Consider the following 13658-nt stretch of genomic DNA (forward strand, 5'->3'; position numbering starts at 1 on the left):
TTGAACTGAATTTGCGGTTGGATTGCAGTTGAAATGCGGTCCATCAGTATAGACCCTTAAACTATGCCTTAGAAGTTAGATCGCATACGGTACTTATATTATTTTATACCTAGTACTTACAAAGTATTTCTTTAGTTACTAATAATAGTTAGGGCCTGTTTCACCACTTCCTGATAAGGTGCCGGATAGGCTATCCACAACTTTTTTGACAGATGCTCCATACTCTATCTGTCAAGTTAAGTTGTGGAAAGCCTATCCGGCACTTATCGGGAAGTGGTGAATATAAAAAAGTAATAATATGTAGTTAAGTGGTGGCCCGTAGCACCATAAAGCTGAAATCATTGAGTTTAATTGTCAAAACACTAATACAGCGATCGTAAAGCCTTTATCTGCACAAACGGAACAATAACAAAGTGAATTAATTATTCGGACCGCCATCCGAAGACAATATCGCCAGTAATACGGGTCTTAAATTTTCTAAACCCAGCTAAAATGAAATCGCCTCCAAGAAAAAGGGGTTTGGTTTTAATGCCCATCAGAAAATAAATGGCGGGAGACAATAATGTGGGATTCGTTGGCAGATATAAATTCCGAATAAAAATGCTGCCGTCGACTTGGACGATAGTGACGAGGAAGATGTCGATTGTCGATAATTTTCTTACGTGAAAGTATAAAGTAATAGGCTGTACGATATTTATTGTTTTATGTGAAACTCTACAAAATTTATTTACATGATTCCTTGAAACTATTTTTTTTGCGAGTAGCCTGAAATAAACTGTGTATTCTTATATTTTATGAACCACCAGTTAATAGTTTAAACTCTACAGTTGTTATCAGCGTTGCCATTTGGCAACTTCGGTTGCCATTTTGGCAACTTGACCCTTCGTAGCAACCACATGGCAACCGGGCTCAAATGGCAACTTTTTGGCAACTTTTCGACTTGTCGAATTGTCACGCGAATTGCGATCATCGGTAAAAAATATCGAATATATTTCGCAGATGAACAGCTGAACTCATCGAATTGAACAAAATCAAAATCTTGAACGCATTTTTATTCCCAAATGAAAACAATACTTATATAATAGACAAACAAATTGTACCCATATTTCTACCAGCAAAAGGTCTATTTTGGTGAAGCTAGAGATACAAGTAATTTTATGTGAACAAAAATGGAAGAAACTGTGACCACAGAGCAGATAATTAATACGTAGCGTTTTAAATAAATTCTTTGTGAATTGTGTGTGAAAAAATTTGTGGAATCAATTATTTATCAACCAAAAGGAAGGCCACCGATTTTGACTAATGTGTAGAGTTTTTAGATTCTTCTCGTGCGGCTGACACATTATAATATTATTATCAAATATTTTGCCGCGCTTTAGTGTAAAATTAAGGTTTTTAGATTTAGGGCTGAGTATGTAAGGTTAGAAACTTGGCTCTACATGAGATCTCACAACTTTTTGATACGACGAACTATAAAATTATGTTCTCATCTTGGCAACATTTTTACATGAAAATGTTTTTGGTGGGATAATTATGTTACTTACACTCAATAATAATATTACTTACTTAATAATTTATAAGTAATAATTTTATCGATAACACAAACCCAGCACAACACTAAACGTAAACGAATGAAACCGTAGCAAGTAGTATTAAACATTTAAGATCAAAAAGTTTTTGAGCCAAAAGTAATATTTTTTGCTTTGTTTTATATTTTACAGTTTAACCTATTTAAGAACAAAAAGGCTTTTATTACTGTTGGTGAAGTGTCTGATTTTCCTTGAATTTTCCTAAAAAATCTTTCTGTCGCTTACTACCCAATTAGACAAATATATATATATATATATATATATATATATATATATATATATATATATATATATATATATATATATATATATATAAATATATATATATATATATATATATATATATATATATATATATCTTCCATTTTTGTTAACATATAATTGGAATCTCGGAATTGGCTCCAACGATTTTCATTAAATTTAGTATATAGGGGGTTTCGAGGGCGATAAATCTATCTAGCTAGGAATCATTTTCAGAAAATGTCATTGTATTCATGTTTTATCGAATACCGAGCAAAGCTCGGTCAAATAGCTAGTTTTGATTTATGAGCTGAAGTTTAGTTCTGTGCTGTGTGAAGATAATATTATGAGCCTTTGGCAGATAAATAAAGTAATTCTACAACTCTACATTTTCTATGCTCATGTGATAAAGAGGTAATGATTGTTTGCGTCGAATAGGTTCCAAGGAAATTCGTCGATTTTAATAAATTTTGGTATTGGCCTAGGGTTGGACCACAAGGAAAGGCATAGTCAACTTTTTATCGTAGAAAAAGGACCTCTCTTCGGGCTTTGAACGCTTACGACGAAGCGGGAACCATCTAGATTCTATAATAATAAAATTAATTTTAATGTCATTGCCTCAATACGCTCAATTTTTTATAGGAGGTACCATCGAGGAAATTGATTCCTAGGCAGTTGACGGACTTACGTCATGTAGTCGACTTATATCGAGTCAATGTTATCTGTGATCGGTCGGATGGGTTTGACTTGAGGCGACGCCTTGATAATTTGGCTGTAGCGGTATCGATTTTTCTCAGAAATGACTAAAGCTAAGAAATTAAAGTTCATTGTCATAGCATAACACGATTGGTCAACTTTTATAACACAGAGTAATTATTCAAAAAGACCGCTGTAAAAAATTAGAATCCCTAATTTGGCCAACAGAGGAGAGTGATTTAAGCTTCTAAAATTTTTACATAGTTCAAGCATAGACTTTAATTTGCCCACAGCTTAAATAATAATATTATGAAACATATTTATGGTTTTTTGACAAACACCATTTTGTCGCTTACGCCCTTTCCATTTCTTGCTGTTCCATTTCTTGTTTTAGAAAACAAGCAATGTAAAACATATCCAACACATTTTTTTACTTCAACGCGGCGTCACCTTAACGCGACCAAATTACATAGGTCCGCCATCTGCCTAGGAATCAACTTCTGTGATAGAATTTACTACGACAAGAGTACAAGAGTATTGTCGCCGAGAATTATAGCGACACAGAGCGATGAGTGGTTATCGATTTCTGGCACTCTGTTGACACAGCTAAGTAACGCTCATTTAAATTTCTTAATCTACGCTATGAATAAAGAAAAATGTCTACCGTAATGAAAACGGCACAGGGATTATGCTCCCTTTTCTACACTTTTAATTTTGAAGGAATCTTATTATTTTCTTTTGTTGATATAAGCCCGGCTAGATCGCTCAAGACGTGACCTGCAGTGGAAAAATACGATTGCCATCTAAAGCCAACCGTTTAAATGAACGAGATTGGAGCTTAAAAAGTATAATGGACGGGGGGGTAGGGGGGAATCCCGCGGGTGGGGCACAAGATGGCCGATCTGCGATTGAGATGAAGCTGCCCCCCCGAGGAGATCAGGCAATATAATTAAGTGCTTGGACTATTTTTATTTCCGCCATTTTTATAATTTTAACTCGAATGTGACGGTTGTAACTTGTAGTGTTTCCGAACATTTTTGGGCTGGACTAGGTTTTCATATTCAAATTCTTAATAAAGGTGGTATTCGTAACCCAGTAATTAGAAGCCAATATTAGCATCACTACATGACTCTATCTTTTTCCGGTGGGACTAAGATTAGTAAATGAAACTAAGGTATGTAAAGCTACGGTAAAGCTACCGTAAACAATATTCAGTTAGAATAAAATAGTTTGTTATACTAATGTTTCCCCTTTCTCTTGCCATCCCCAACCACGGCTAGTAGGTACTAAACCTAAGAAGAGAGCGTATTCCCTCTTAAAAGACCGGCAACGCACCTGCTACTTTTCTGATGTTGCGAGTGTCCATGAGCGAAGGGAGTCGCTTTCCATCAGGTGTACGTTTGCTCCTTTTCCCCTAATTTTATAAAAAAAGCTAGCAGTCTTACCGTGCACTCTAGAAAAAGAGGCAGCTTTACAATTATTAAGATCCATTAGTTACACGACTATCGGGCCTCAGAGCTAATTTTTAGAGACTTTTAGATAATTGGTAGACGTATAGTATAATTTCTCTGGTACGCCTCATGTAGACGCGACGTTCTAAAAGTGTTAACTTTGTTAACCTACTAATTAGAAATAAATATATTCATTTCATTTCTCATGTTATAATATCACGTGAGTTATGCCGTTGTATTTTTTCCTATCAGATTTTTTTAAGCGGTAAAGTACAAAATATACAATTCCCGAAATGTAATTTGCAAAAATCTAATTTTAAACCTCCATTCCTTAAGACGGTTAATAAGTAACATAATATCGATAGCGGGGGAATTAAACTCCCTTTGAACAGTCGAGAGGAAAAGTTGGGAACCGCAACCCCCGCCCAAAAAATATCTCAAATGAACCAAAGAGACCCGAGAAAATTCAGGCATACTTTCAAACCTATAATCCCTCATAATCATCTTTACAAAGCAAAGATTAAAAACGATTCGCGCCCCCACCGCCCTGCTCGGTATGCGCGCCGCGCGAGGCAGGATTAAATCATTATTTTTCTTAAGCCCCGTTTTTTTCTCCACTCTAGTGGAAGGTTTTTTGCTCTTTGATGCTCCGATCAAAGACTCTCGTACTAATTTGCATAACATTCTTAAATAAATTGCGGGGGACCGACCAATTTAACACCGTATAAACTTATTAATGCAAGATGCCTAATGCACTAATTGCTATTCATTATTCGTTTATTAATCCCCGATGACGGAGACCGATTTTGTAATCGAAAGCTGTGATTTTGTGTCTAAATATTGATTTTACTGTCGCTTAATTAGAAGTATTTATAGCGTTTACTAGGTTTCCTTACAATCCTATAGCAGCATGCATCCCACTTCTGATGTTAACAATAATGGTGGTCCTTCGGGCAGGATAGCTTTTTAAATGTCAAGGAGAGTAAAAACGTATTTGTGATTTAGTGACCTGAAAATATGAATAAAGGCAAATTAATTGAAGTTACTTTTAAGATTCAGAACGTTTGTGTTAATTATTTGCTCACAGTAAAGCGATTTCTTTGTAAAGCTAATTTGGGTAGACGTTAACTGAATATTTTAATTAATGAAATTTTTACACATCTCAACGAGCTTAAATACTTAATTACAAATAGCAAACTTCTAATTAAGTCTCCGTTATAAGTATATTTTAAACTTGCTAAATGAGACTAATTTGCTGATAAGTCTTAAGTACCTACAGTACCTACAATGATACATTTTGTCAATCACAAGCAAAAACACTTACGTGCTATTTGCATCTTAATCCTATTAAACTCTTACCTCCTTATTAATAATAATATTTACATCACGTTCACGCTTAACCCTATAGCTATCTTTGTCCTTTAGGTTGAAAAAGCTAAGAGACAGAGGCAGTAACATCCAGGATTAAAATAGCTAATACACTTTAGCAGTTAAATTTTTTACTTCAAGGCTACATTTCATTCTTCACAGTTCAAAAAAAATCGGCCAAGTGTGAGTCGGACTCGCGCACGAAGGGTTTCGTACCATTATAGAGCAAAATTAGGCCAAAATTTGTGTTTTTTTGTATGGGAGCCCCTCTTAATTTTTCTATAATTAATATTAGTATTATTATGAATTACTATTAAAGTACATATAAAACTAAGGATTGTGTGAAAAATTTAAGTACCTACCTGTTGCTATTATTGATATAGAGCAAAAAGGGCCAAAAAAATCACGTTTGTTGTATGAGAGCCCCCCTTAAATATTAATTTTATTTTGTTTTTAGTATTTATTGTTATAGTGGCAATAGATATACACAATCTGCGAAAATTTCAACTCTATAGCTACCGTTCTTGAGTTACAGCCTGGAGACATACAGACGGACAGACGGAAAGACAACGAAGTCTTAGTAATAGGGTGCCGTTTTTACCCTTTGGGTACGGAACCCTAAAACGAGGATGATCATAGTAACAAACTCTTAATGTAAGTAACAAGGCCTTAAGCAGCTAACATGCAAAACACGCGAAAACTACCGCTAACTCCTAAGCCGTTGTATGTTCAGTAAACCTAATAAGTAGTTAGTTTAGTGAGCGAGTTGTGTCGGTTATGTGTGTTTGATCACAGGTAGAGCCCATGATATATGACGGTAGTAAGCCATCTTCGAAGTTCACACATACGAAGTTTGGATTTAAGCAGCATACTAATATTGTAAAGACGAAAATGTGTTACTACTTAAACCGATGATAAGACAATATTCGGAGTGATGAAAAGAGAAGCTGTCAGTCCAGCCTGCCTAGCATACGCCAACGAGATATCTCACTCTACATGTTTTCTCGATGTTTGATGGTTTGTCTCTTCATTTCTATTGACCCTAGCATGACAAACATTTTGTCTAGCGTAGATCTATCATCGAAATAACACTTTTTTATCCAGTTTTGTCGAGATAATGTCGAGATTTTGACATTATGAGACGAGTAGTTTTTAATTATCTCGAGAGTGATATATCTCGTTGGCGTATGCTAGGCAGGCTGGAAAGGTTAGGTAGTTTTTATCTCTTTCTTATGAAGACTTTCTTCTTTCACCTCGTATCTCCTGTCCTTCTCTTCCCTATCTCTACGCGACGAAGATTTTGCGCAAAGGAAGTTGCAGGCAACATGACATAGTAAAACGTTTGTTTCGACCGGTTAACAGGAAGTTTCATCCTAACTTCAATAATATGAGGATTTCATCGTCACCTGGGCTTCATTTTAACTGGCATAAGGAGATCTATAATCTAAAGTCCTTTACTTCAAGTGTCAAGAATCTATTAAAAAAAATGTCTACTTTAACATCATATTTGTTTACGGAAAACACACAACCACGCAACATCAAAACCGCTTTCAACTCCCTAAAAGAGGAGACAAAATCAATATTTTGCCGCAAAATAAAACAAGTTGGTCTAGCCCCTATGGGCTTATGAAGTTAGGAGCCCGGTAAGTAAATACAGGTGAAGTCGACATTTAACTTAATTTTTACTCCAGTCGTGCTTAATTGGGAGAGGCGTAGCTGCAGGGGCGGATTATGGCGATGCAGTTTGGGCACACATAGCACTGAAAGAAAAAACGAAAAGAAAGTCGTAATCAAAAAAAAATCGATAAGAGATTTTTTGTTTTTCTCATCAAATCAAGTTTTCGATCTGTGTGCATCAGTGCATCATGCATCGTGTGTTTGTCTATGACCTCTTCACGTACCCCAGAAGCAGCGTCTTCGTTTCTTAACCAGCTGGAACCATCGTCTGTATGAATTTATAACCTACATATCCTATTCAAAAGAAGGCAGGGTAGATATTGTTGCATATCTATCTATATTCTATTTCAAAAACCATCTATAAAAACATAATTTTTGTATCTGCAAACGTAACATAATTTTAGCGTAAATCCTAAAAAAATCATTACATCCGTTACCAACTTATGATCCCAAAATTGAGCAAAATCCGCCCCTGCGCCCAAATGACGTCACAAAAGAAGCACTTAATAAAAGGAACAATACCACTCGGGCTAAACAAACTTAGCCGGGCAAGGGTTAGGCAGCAGGTGGGGGCTGATTCAATCGCCATCATAATTGCGTTACTTATTGAGTTTTATCGGATGCATCTCATCAGCTATTTTTAGATGTGAAATTATGTGACACCGTATCAAATAATAAACTTGTTGCTTGCAACTTCGTTCGTGATATTCGTTCACGGGAAGTGTACATTTTAAGAATGCACCTGACCCTAAATTGACTACATACTTAAACCTAGATCTCAAAATCTGTAAGGTCTAGAAAACTGTTTTTTTTTTACACAAGTAACTTCAGTTCATGAAGATTACTCAAAACGAAAACACGATTACTGAAAAAATGCTCGATACATTTATTTTTACAAAAAACCTTGTTTTAGACACATTTTTGCTTGGATCTTCGAAAGTTGCTTTCTTTTCTTTAATATTTTTTAATATCTAAAAAGGCATTGATAAAACCTAAATTTGCTCAAAATACTTTTTTAATAATCATTACAGTTCGTCTTTTATTCATAGAAAACTAACTTGGCGATGATTCCGCGTCGTCCTTTTTCACCTGGCATATATGAAAGACGGGCGTGAGTGTGAAGAGAGGACGATGTTTGATTTTTTGGGTTAGTAGGCCTCTTAACCTAAAAAAACTATTCCACAATTCCACATCCTTTCCAGGGTCGTACATCGTATATTTTATCTTAAAAATTTTATTGATAGCGTGAAAAGAAAAGAGACGTACATTATTTTCTTTTGTGGTAGCAAGACACGTCCGCGTAGCTTGCTCATCTTAGGTTACGTTTCATTAAGTACTCCCGGAATCCCATTTTTTGAGATGCAGATCTCGACGTTTTCTTTCCGACTCAAGAGCCGTACTTAAAAAATCATTGAAGAAAATCTATTGTGCGAAATTCATTAGGGCTGTCAAAAATGGCTCGGAATTAACATAATAAACCCCCAAGTCCATCAATCAGAGAGTTCCAAAGGCTTCCTAAGCCCTCACTTTCATCTGACTGTATCCGAGATTGTAATGAAAATCTGAAAAAATTTTGGCTATTAATGATATAATTAATGGAAAGTTCCTGTGAGCTTAGCATTAAAAAGAGAATGGTATAAATTATAATATTTTATGTGGTGTTGACTGTTGGGTTCCCAACTTCGGAAAATGCGGGATGCATGGCACTCATTGTGGCAGTCGCAACTTCTAACTTTGATGATATTTGGTAGACCTATGCACTATGCATAATTGCATATTATACTTGGAATACTGGGAAAAGATTAAAGGACAGATGAAAATTGCTTTTTTCACATTTTTTCAACGAAAGTTGAAAAAATGTGTTTATACGTGGGAGAGCCATGCTTCGGCACGAATGGGCCGGCTCGACCGGAGAAATACCACGTTCTCACAGAAAACCAGCGTGAAACAGCGCTTACGCTGTGTTTCGCCGAGTGAGTGAGTTTACCGGAGGCCCAATTCCCTACCCTATTCCCTTCCCTACCTTCCCCTATTCCCTTCCCTACCCTCCCCTATTCCCTTCCCTTCCCTTCCCATCTCTACCCTCCCCTATTACCCTATTCCCTCTTAAAAGGCCGGCAACGCACCTGCAGCTCTTCTGATGCTGCGAGTGTCCATGGGCGACGGAAGTTGCTTTCCATCAGGTGACCCGTTTGCTCGCTTGCCCCCTTATTTCATAAAAAAAAAATTTGGAGATTTTCGAGCGCTAGGAATAATTACCATATAATAACATATCATGCCGTGTACGATGTATCTACATATTTAGTTTCGTATGGTTCCTTATTTCGCGCGCAATACTTAATCTAATAAGAGACCACATACATACATACAGTGTATATTATCTCTATGGTATGGTAATACCCAACCCATTATGGTTTTACGGTCGAAATGAAAATAATCACAGAAGCTTTACCATTAGCGAGTCCGAATTGCAAATCAAAGCTTACATTAAGTTTAAATCAGTGGAAGAATTTATTTCCTTCCGCGGACATTTGAATGTTTTATACTTTAAATTGTCTGCCGGAGGCGGGAATCATCTTAATGTTAATTATACAGATTTACAGAATTACTCGTCCATAACAAAACAACGTCTTTACAATCGTAAATTTCGGGACTCTAAACCCGCTTTTAGGGCTGGTAATATAATATACGAGCCGGAATCTAGATTCTAGAGGACCAGAGAAAATTAAGAACAATTAAGATTTAATTTTAGGTTAAAGATTCTTCTGTTTCAACTTATTTGTTTAAAAGACTTGAGTTAAACAAATAAGTTTATTTTTAACTAGATGACGCCCGCCAGTCCGTTGCGCCAAAATTAGTTTATCACGCGGGAACCGTACGGGACAAAAAGTATCCTATGTCCTTTCCCGAGTCTCAAAGTATCTCCATGCCAAATTTCAGCAAAATCGGTTCAGCGGTTTGGGCGTGAAGAGTAACAGACAGACAGACAGACAGACAGCACAGACAGACACACTTTCGCATTTATAATATTAATGTGGCTTTCATTATTTTTGCAACAACACCATTACCTTATAAATATAAATTTATATTTATAACTTATAAATATAAATTAAATAACGGATACTGTTATTAAATATCATAATTGGTAATCCTATTTATTGGAATTAATTAAGCTGAAGAAAAAATATTAATTAAATAAGAGAAAGAATCGAATTCGTCTCTTTGAAGAATTATTGTAAGAGAAATAATTTGCAGATGTAGAGAATTTTCTTCATTAACGCTATCAAGTTAGGGATCCGCAGCTTATAAAATAAACCGTTTAACCTCGTACGTAATACAATATGATAATTATGTATTATGAACTAGGTGCTAAATGCTAGGTGCTAGGTGCATAAGTTTTTAGATGTCAAGTTGAGATATGCTTTAGAACTATTTAATTTTGCCTTCATGTAACATATAGATTTAACCGTAGTTGTGGTTTGTTAACCGACTTCCAAAAAGGAGGAGGTTTTGTCGTAGGTATTTCTCGCAGGACTCCACCGAAACGACAAGATTTGTTTTGATTAAATTTTGTTTTTCAATCATGTCTCCGCAGCTGAATGCTATCGTGTTCTGTGTTCACACTGCGATGTCCGCTGATTTTTTAGGGGTACCCTTTGGGTACGGAAGTACTCAAAGGGTAAAACGGGACCCTAAAAAATCAGCGGACATCGCAGTCTGAAATTAAATCAAATAAATATTTAAGGTGGGCTCCCATACAAAAACACAATCTTTTGTCTACTTTCCCTCTACACCGGTACGGAACACTACGTGCGCGAGTGCGATTCGCACTTGGCCGATTATTCTTCACTTACAACAACTTTTTTTCTGAAGCTACTTAGAAGTAATTCCACGAACTAACTAACTAACAAAAAAAAATAGCGAGCGAACCAAATCAATACCTACACAAAGAGTAAAGACGCAATCCCTCAATATTTTTCATCAACTTTCCTCAAAAGATCTTTGAAATATCACAAAGTCTGTTCGTTAGCCTAGCTAATAGTAAGTACGCCTAATGAAATAAGATCCCAGTCGGAGCTAAGGAATGGTAGAATTAAAACTACATAAATGGTCTCTCGCAAACGGAAGACGGGCTTAGGGGGTATTTCCGTCCCCACCGTTCATAACTTCGACTTCTAGATGAATTGCTTTATTTTGTATTTTGTGAGCATTAAAATGTAGTCATTAATGTGTAAATTATGGATTTAAGTTAGTTTAAAAAAAACCAACGTGAATATGTAAAAAGTACAAAATTAATAAAATTTAGACTGTCACCCACGGCATCATTAATTATCTTGAGTTTGGACGCTACGAAAGCACAAATAGTTACATAACGTTAAAATACTTACCCCCTTACTAATAAACGTTGTTTAAGCTTTGAATAGTTATACAGTGTTTTGTTCCTGTCACACAAGTGACATTTTTAATTGGATTGAAGAAGACAAAACACTGTATAACTATTCAAAGCTTATAGAGCGTTTATTAGTAAGGGGGTAAATATGATAGCAAAAGTAGAACGGTCTTACTACAACAGATTTAAACACCTATTGAACATTTGATTAGAAAAAAAAAAACAGTACATCAAAAATCAAAACTCAAAAGTCAAAACAACTGTTCAATAGATATTTAAATCTTTTGTGGTAAGACCGTATGTGTCTAATTTTCTAACATTGACAATAAAACCTGAAAGTGGTGCCCCGGATCTTTCTCCACAATAGACATTCCGTCTACCATGTTTTCACCGACAATATTTTGTACTTGACTGGCGTAAATGAATTTTTAACACAATAATACCTAATAATACTACTGTAACTATTCAGTAATCTGAAATCTGTTATTGCTTAAAAATTAAAATAGATAAAGTTTACAGAAGCTTCTAAAATAACGTCCTGCAAGACGGACGCGTGTAGCAGCCGTTTAATCGTTTTCGCTCGATTGATAGCAAACGGAGCGATTTTCCGAGAAAAAAACAGCTAATGATTTGCTAACGACGATATTTATATTTTAATGCATCGCGAGAGAAGATTATTTTCTTTGAGGGCATTTTATTATCGATATTATTCGTTTACGTCGTTCAAATATTGAAACATCGTTAGGTTTACTCCTCAAACACGAAGATTTCAGTCCTCAACGAACTCAAACGGGTTTAGATGTTTTCATTGCTTTGTTTTTTTTAATTCTTTGATTCGAAGAAACTCTTTTTAAAGGCCATAATATTATAATTATAGTCTGATAGTACTAAACATAAGTACAATACTTTGTGATGCAGGAAATGTCGAATAATCATGTAGAGCAGATTGTAGAGCCTTATAGCTTTCTAGATGACGCCCGCAACTCCGTTGCGCCAAAACTCGTTTATCGCGCGGGAACCGTACATTTTTCCGGGACAAAAAAGTATCCTATGTCCTTTCCCGTTGATTTTTTAACACTTAGAAACAGATATCTGTGTAATAAAATTTATAAAATGAGTGTGTTTTACCTCCGTGGTTATGTACAATTGCACATTGCTCGATGTTAAGTTTACAAGTTCGTATTTTACACTAGTGGCGATATTATTATTTTGCCAAAATAATGTTTGCGACCCTACATTTAACTATTATTTTATTGTCGGATGCGATGTCAAGGCCGGATAATCGGGGTCCACTGCATAAGATAAGAATGTACGTAAAAAGATTGGGCTCGTCCGGGATTTGAACCCGGGACCTCTCGCACCCAAAGCGAGAATCATACCCCTAGACCAACGAGCCGATGAGGTGGAAACCGAAATTAATAAACATACATTTTAACGTACATCAAATATTATTTTGTAGGTCTAGTAGGGTCTCTGTTAGGCCTGGAGGGTGTCTGAACACCCTCGATCAGACGTGTCTGCCGACGACCAGGCAGACGCCCGCTGATAGAACTGCGGTGGCCCCACATTTCCCGTGGTTCTGCGAGTAGCGGCGCAGAAAGGAACACGGTCGGGTTTTAGTGGGTAGAGCTGCGGTCACTTACCATCTCATCGGCCGCAGCGAGTCCCACATACCCCGGTTGTCTTCCCCAGCACTGCCGGGGATGCATAATGGCATTTCCCGACTAAAAAAAAAAAAAAAAAAAAAAAAAAAAAAAAAAAAAAAAAAAAAAAAAAATAAGGTAGTCTTCTGAACTGCTAGTCAATAAAATTATTATAACTTACAATATTTTTTAACTTTTGTTTAATTACTATACTTTAATTATATTTACTTGTGTCATTATATCCTATCAGATAAAATCCAAACAAGAAATAAAATTGATTTCACCTCCGTCCACAAAAGAAAAACCAATAACAAATTTTCTTTAATAAATTTCCTTTGAAAATCTTAAAATTTCTGAGCGATCGGGTATAAGGAAAAATCTTATTGCCTCATCGGTTGCGAAATTATTCAAGTTAAACATCTGGGACCGAAATAAAGTTCCGTTTAAACGCAATTCGTATGTACGAACCGAGCGTAATAAAATACGAACACGTATAATAGAAAAATAAGAATCTCAATATTCATTATTGAGTTATGTTACGCGAGCGTATTTCACACAGCTGTGATTACACGTAATATGTATATTTAAACCCCTGCAATAAAAT

At 35.8% G+C, this 13658-nt stretch overlaps 1 non-coding gene across 1 annotated transcript; it reads right to left on the minus strand.

Annotated features, from left to right (window-relative positions):
• Positions 1–12735: 12735 nt before the first annotated feature.
• Positions 12736–12807, minus strand: Trnap-ugg. Its single transcript has one exon. It is a non-coding gene; the product is annotated as a tRNA-Pro (tRNA).
• Positions 12808–13658: the final 851 nt, after the last annotated feature.

The sequence above is a fragment of the Aricia agestis genome, chromosome 9 (assembly GCF_905147365.1).
Source record: "Aricia agestis chromosome 9, ilAriAges1.1, whole genome shotgun sequence".
Taxonomy (NCBI): domain Eukaryota; kingdom Metazoa; phylum Arthropoda; class Insecta; order Lepidoptera; family Lycaenidae; genus Aricia; species Aricia agestis.